The following is a 7,258-nucleotide window of genomic DNA, read 5'->3' as shown; positions in this document are numbered from 1 at the left end:
AAAACAATCTGCCTGGCCTTTACCTCAGTGTTGGCATTGTAGGCATGCAGACTTATTCCTGAGCCTTTATGTGCATGTCTGAGATTTACACTCAGGTCATCATGCTATTAAAGCAAGGCTTGTACCCTCTGAATCATCTCCACAGCTTAAAGCCACACTTTTAAGAAAGAATAATGGAATACGCATTTAAGTAAAAATCAATGGCATATTTGAACCTATCTATTTTCTGTGAACCTCTGCCCTTTCTTTCTAGAAAATAAGGTTTACTTTAACTTGGAACTCTGACTCCTTAAATAAATTCATAGTATAATTATGTAAGTCATCTTCTCTGTATATAGTACAGTTTAAACAGCTATATACAAAGTCACTAGCTGGTTTAAAATAATTTCTTTGTGGAATATTTAGTCCCACGTGACTACAAAGTTTAATAAAATGCTTCTTTTAAAGGTCAGCATAAAAACAAGTGGAAGAGTAGTGAAGTTCCTGACATGATATTAGCTGGAAGGGGATAGCAGCACTATGCTGATGACATAAACGATATAGCAAATGAGGCTGGAAAAAAGATGTATGTAATTATAAATTGACATGGAAAACAGTTGAGAGTAAGTACTATTAGTTAGTAAAGAGTTAGTATTATTAGTATTAGTATGATTCCTAGTAAAGAGGTAAATCTTGGGCTGGTGATGTAGTCCCTGGTAGAACATTGGCTTAACATATAGGAGGACTGGACTCTACCTCCAGTACTACCAAGTGGAATGCATATTTTAAACAAAAGCGTTTGACACTCTTTAAAATCCATTGTTTTAGATTTAGTGGGATATTTTTATACCTTGTATTGTTAGGCTATATTTATATGCTCTCAGGGATTATAAAGTTTAACATATAAAATTTAAGATAAAAAAGTTGGTAAGAATAGTTCAGAAATCCAATAAATGTTTACATATTAATTTCATTGTATCAAAAAAAATGATCAACTAGATGCATAGATTCTACTGACTCTAGAGCCAGTAGCATTAAAAGTGTAATTTGTGGTAGTTTAGTAGTGCTCAACAAAGATGATGCCTCAGGTTTATTCATAAGGAGATAAAAAGCAGCCTCATGAAATTGAACACTCCTTAAATTGAATTAATAATATATTCAGAGTCTTTACTGTGGATACATAATGGAGGAAAATAAAGCAGATTAATACAAAATACAATCAAAAGTAGTCTTCTTGCTATAGAGGTGATAGCTGAATATGGTATTCCATTTAACTGAATACAGCCCAGGGACAACAAGGTTGGTATTGATTTCATGTCTGTTATGACAACACATTCCTGAGTCCTGGCAACATGTGCAGTTTTCATGAAACAAGAATTCTATGACTCTTGAGGTGATAAGAATAGAGAAAGAAATGATGCTCAACATGGTGAAAACTATAAAAGATAAACATCAGATAAATGACTTCCACCAATCAATGTAAAGGACACTAGGTAAGCTCTTGGTGCTGATAAGGAACAAGAAGCCCACAGAAAATGACACAACAAGAATCTTAACAGATGGTAAGTCAACTTAATCAGGCAAATTAAGGGATCATATGTTAAAAACAAGAGAGTAGGTTAGTTGACATGCACTGTAATTACATTGGATATATTGCTTTCAATAAATGTTACAGGACAGATTAACGTTAATCATGCCAACTACATTTCTAAATCTGCTTTTCAGACATAATTAAAATCCTAAATTATTACTGCTGCAAATTAACAATTTTAATGTAGTGCAGACATTGTAATCATCAGCATTTAGTTCTTTTCAAATGGTTTGTCTAATGAAAATTTAAACAATAGTCACCTAAGTAAGCAGTAAATACAAGCGGGATCAGCCTTGCCTGAACAGTCTGTGAGAGACAGACAGCTCCAGTGTGTTTTCTCAGACAAAGAACAGTCAGCTCAAAAGTGAATGGTGGAGTCTTAAAGGGAGCATCATGTAGTCTCATTCAACACACTGAGACCTTAACTACAGCTTACAGAGTCTTCAAACCTACAAAAAATTAAAACAATGGAGTGTCCCAAATGACCTGCAGAGTGCTCTGAGCTTCCTGTGTACAGTACGCTCCTCTGTGTGCCAAGGAACACAGAGATCAGATCCCAGCCTCCAGAATTCCAGCTAACTTCTCAAAAGGGAGAAGTAATATGACTTAATTCTCATAGCATGAGAAATAGCTTTTATTTCCATCATTTATTATAGGAAAATTCATTTTAATACATGTATGTACAAAATTTGATCAGTTCTACTTGAATCATGTAGGCAGTGCAGTGTACACTTAGATTTTTCAAAACATGCTTTAATAAGTGTTCTTAAACAATTCAGCCTCCCCTCTAGCCCACCAGCCAAAGTCAGGGGAGAGAGATGGTTAGTAGGACAAGGGAGATGTAGACCTGCTAAGGAGGAGAGAGATGGTTAGTAGGACAAGGGAGATGTAGACCTGCTAAGGAGGAGAGAGATGGTTAGTAGGACAAGGGAGATGTAGACCTGCTAAGGAGGAGAGAGATGGTTAGTAGGACAAGGGAGATGTAGACCTGCTAAGGAGGAGAGAGATGGTTAGTAGGACAAGGGAGATGTAGACCTGCTAAGGAGGAGAGAGATGGTTAGTAGGACAAGGGAGATGTAGACCTGCTAAGGAGTAGTTCTTTGGGGTGGTTGTTAACTTCATTACCAGGATTCCAGCAGTCCAGTCAAAAACATCAAACACAAATCATAACAGCAGTTCAGTCCAATAGGCAAACACCTAACATGAATCATTAGCAGAGGCTAGACCCGGAAGAAATCATGACGATCCTCTGCTGAATTGGCATGAGTCTGCAGAAGAGTCAAGAAGCAGCCAGAATACCATTAGAAGTTCTGTGGTGCATTTCTCTCTATGAATTCATGAAATGAAAAGATCTGCCAAGTGTTGCAAGGAGAACCAATGCAAGAACAATATTTACTGTCAGTTGTGTTCTACTTACAGTCTTTCCAAGCACCATATGTCCTCTCAAGTGTCTGCATCAGCAAAACATTATTTCATAAAACAGCATACAGTAAACATCACAAGACACAACTGAATCTCCAAAGAAACCAGAAATTTCCACTTCAGAGTACTGTCGATATGAAAGGCTGATCTGAAACGTTTGTGTCTAGACTTCTGCTTTGAATCCTTTTTTTTTAATCTAGTTCAGTCGTTCTCTACCTTCCTAATGCTGTAACACTTTCATAAAGTTCCTCATGTATGGTTACCACCAACCATAAAATTATTTTTTGTTACTTCATAACTGTAATTTTGCTATAGTTATTAATCATAACGTAAATATCTGTGTTTTTAATAGTCTGAAGTGACCCTTGTAAAAGGGTCATTTGACCCCCAAATGGATTGCAACCTACATGTTTAACCTTTGTTTTAGCTGAAAGTTTTGGGTTAATAATTGAAGAAATACTACATTTAAAGCTAGGTTAAAAACAGAAAGAAAGAATAGTTAAAAAAAAAGAAGATGGATAAAAGGAGGTTTTATATAATAAGCCTTCCCTATTTTTCTGTAGCAGAGGAGACAAGTGTAAAATGAGAAAGCCAAGTCTCATGTGTGCAAGTATAGCCTCTGTTATTTGTAAGTCTTAGACTCAAATGAACATAATTATAGTTTTATTAGTAAAAAAGTGTTTATGGAAACATAGATGCAATGACATGTATTTTTATTTTACTTTGATTGCTTTACTCTGAAAGGACAACTCCAATAACTTTTGAATATCTCTTTGGCATAGAAATGTACTTTTCAAGCTACAGAAAGATAAACCTGGGCACCAATCCAGCCATAAAACCCTCGTCCTACAATCTATCTTGCCTGCAAGATGTGCTGGGGCAATGGTGGCATAGAATTTGTAGGAGTGGCAAAGCAACGTTTGATTTAACTCACCACAAGAGGGAGCGCATGTTCTATACTGCCTGGATGGCCACGAACCAAAGATTAGGTAGCCCAGAGACCTAAGATTGGCATCTTGTTCCACTAAGCAGCAGATGGAAGAGGGTGCAGAAATCCATAACCATATACTGTATGAAAATCTGACTTGAGGTATCCGCTGGGTTCTTCCCCTCACAGAAGATTGGAAGGAAAAAGTGTAAGAGTCAGAGGGGATGGAAGACACCAAGAGATCATGGACCACTGAATCAACTAAGCAGGGCTCATGTGGACTCACGCAGACTGTTTAAAAATCAGTCTTCATGAGCAGTTGCTGAAGCACCGGAAAGATGGTGGAGGAAGGGGAAAGAAAAAAGATCTCTTTGGTTCCAGAAAATCTCCTGAAAAAGAGGAAGGCTTATAAGCCCTCTAAGCCACTCAGACAAAGCAGGCACTTTTGACAAGGAGAGAGAGAGAGAAAAAAAAGGAAGCAATTCAGGTTTAGACCACTAGAATCTTTCATACACGGTTCCTGGCAGCAGCAACGTGACAAGGTGCGTGCCCAGTGACTAGAGGTGGTCTCGTGCTTTGGAGGTGCTTGATAAACATTCCTTGGCCTTCTTCATACACATGGAAAGAACTGAAGGAGTGAGTTTATTGGTAAATAGCACCGTCATGAAACTTGGCCTGAAGTGGCGTTTTTGTCAAGGTCACCCCTCAGAGTCTAAGAATACTGCACATAGTGGAGCCTAATGTGACCTGGGGATTTCCAAATCTGAAGTCTGTCTAGGAACTCATCTTGAAACGTGGACAAGCAAAGATTAACGATAATACAGGCCTTCTGACGTACAACACAATGATCGAGGAACACCTGGGGAGATTTCGTGTCATTGCCTAGAAGACCTCATCCATGAAATTGCCTTCCCTGGGAAGTATTTCCAGGAGGTCTCTTTATTCCTGTGCCCTTTTTACCTCTCTGTGGCCTGCCATGCTACCAAGAACAGTCCATTTCCTCAAGGAGATGGGCTCACCTGGCTACCGGGGAGATCGGATCAATCAGCTCCTTCAGCAGCTCAGCTGAAGCAGGAGCAGGTTTTCCAAAAGCAAGCTTTGGAAGTGTTTTTGCTGTTTAAAATTATCAAATATCTTCAGAGATGATTATTTACTGCTATCAGAAACTGAAGGAAGAGGCCTGGAGAATGACATTAAGGTGTGAGCATTGGAGACACTTACCACAGCACAATCCATGGAAGGGGGTGATTATTCACATTAGCTGTCTGTCTATGAAAAAACTCAAGCTGTGGAAGAAAGAATTACCCTGCTCATCCTGCCTAATATCTTGGTGTTTAATGTTGGGTGGGCAAATAGCTTCAACATTCATCATTTCTAATGATGTTCTCCTATACTCATAGGCAGGAGCTTAGCATACTCATCATAATTGACTTTATGCAGCAACTGATAGAAACAGATGCAAAGACCCACAGTCAAACATAAGGCAGAGTTCACGTTGTCCTGAGGAACATGGGGAGGAAGTATTATGAGAGACAAAGGGTCAAGCACACCACAAGAAAACCCTCAAAATCAACTTACCTGGGCTTATATGGGCTCACAGAGACAACTCTCACAAGCAGGGAGTCTGCATGCATATGACCTAGGCCCTCTGTGTATATGCTATCGTTCTATAGCTTATTCTTATGGGTCTCCTAACAGTAGGATTTGAGGCTATCTGTGACTCTTGCCTACTTTTGGAAACCTTTTTCTCCTATTAGGTTGCATTATCTAGCCTTAATATGAAGGGGTGGTGCCTATTATTGCAACTTGATATGTGATGTTTAGTTGATATCTCTGGGGGTAGTGGGGAGAAGGAAGGTTGGGGTGAGAATGAGGGAAGGGAAATTGTGGTCAGGAAGTAATATAAGAGAGAAGAATGAATTTAAAAAAAAGAATAATTGAGAGCATGAGGAAGTAGGAAAAGACTGATAGCCATGACTCAAAACAAAGAAGCAAATATGCCATGGTAAGAAAAAAGGAGAAACCCAAAAGGTAAGTTTTTCTATCTAATTTGCATAGTGAAATGTGCCAGAAAATTGAAATTAAATGAAATTGTATGAAAACATATGTAAATGTAAGAATTTTCTGGTGATCAACGAAAGTTGAAATATGAAACTATTGGAAGTTCAAATTAAGACTTTAAAATCATTAATTTTTTGGAGCTCACAAGTAATCCATATCATTTTATAAACACCCTTTCTCATTCCTGTGTCATTAAAAATATTTATGTAGACCCAAATATGTAGGGAATATACTTCTTATACATAAGAAATATAATTTTCTGTCTCCTATAAATCATGCATTCACTTTTCATTTGCATTAAACTAGTGAAAATTGCACTCTGTTTGAAACCCACTCTAGACTTCAAAGAGGGAATTCCTACAACATAAAGTGACAGAGCATAATAGCACCATGATGTTTCCTAAAAGCACAAAACCCTTTGCATATATTATTCCTAAGCTTAGAGCGTATGCTGATATATTGCATATATTATTCCTAAGTTTAGAGCGGATGCTGATATATTTTCTTCGCGATTTATGGCTAGCATTGTTAGAAACATAATATATTCAAGAGTTACCTGAACCCACCAGTGTTGCTTTTGTTAAAATACGACTGCTTATATTTTTAGCATAATCATCTGAGAAAAGCATTATACCCATTTTTGCCTCTGACCAAATTGTATATCCCTGCTGAAAATAATGGAAGATTCATGTGTTCTTATGTCGAGTTCTTACCATTATGGAGTATATGGTTCAGTATTGCAAACTTTTGTTGGACAAGTTTGGCAATCTGATAAAGAAATGCACACTACATCAGCATATGGAGATTTTCATTGTTTTATCAGTTGGATTATACCTTAATGTCCTTTGAAAAAAATGTGGGCCACTAGATGGTTCAGGAGTTCAAAGCATTTTCTGCTCATTCCAAGGATATAAGTATACCTCTTAGCACTTACATGCTGCTCACAAACACTCAGTTTATGTGTTTTATGGGATCTGACTTGCTTTTCTCCCCTCCATGGACAGTAGACATAGAAGTGGATCTCATAAATATATGAAAACCAACATTCTCAAACATAAAATTAAAAGTAAGCATTTAAAAGTATTTGTTACTTTAAGATTTTTTTCTGTGAACCATTTGACATTGTATTGAAATTATAATAATAAAAAATCAAGTTAGTAGTTGTAAATAGAAGACAAATATATATACACATTTATATCCACTCTGGCCTGTAGCCTTTCTTTTTCTGGAATTTAAGGTGCATAAAAGTTTATAATTTTGTGTCTCAGCCTTAAAGT

At 37.3% G+C, this 7,258-nt stretch overlaps 1 pseudogene; it reads left to right on the top strand.

The window, feature by feature from the left end:
• Nucleotides 1-4,231: 4,231 nt before the first annotated feature.
• LOC110299592 lies at nucleotides 4,232-4,989 on the top strand (annotated as a pseudogene).
• The last annotated feature ends 2,269 nt before the right edge of the window (nucleotides 4,990-7,258 follow it).

The sequence above is a fragment of the Mus caroli genome, chromosome 8 (genome assembly GCF_900094665.2).
Source record: "Mus caroli chromosome 8, CAROLI_EIJ_v1.1, whole genome shotgun sequence".
NCBI lineage: Eukaryota > Metazoa > Chordata > Mammalia > Rodentia > Muridae > Mus > Mus caroli.
The sequence above is the reverse complement of the archived record's forward strand: the minus strand, read 5'-3'. Positions and strand labels throughout refer to the sequence as shown.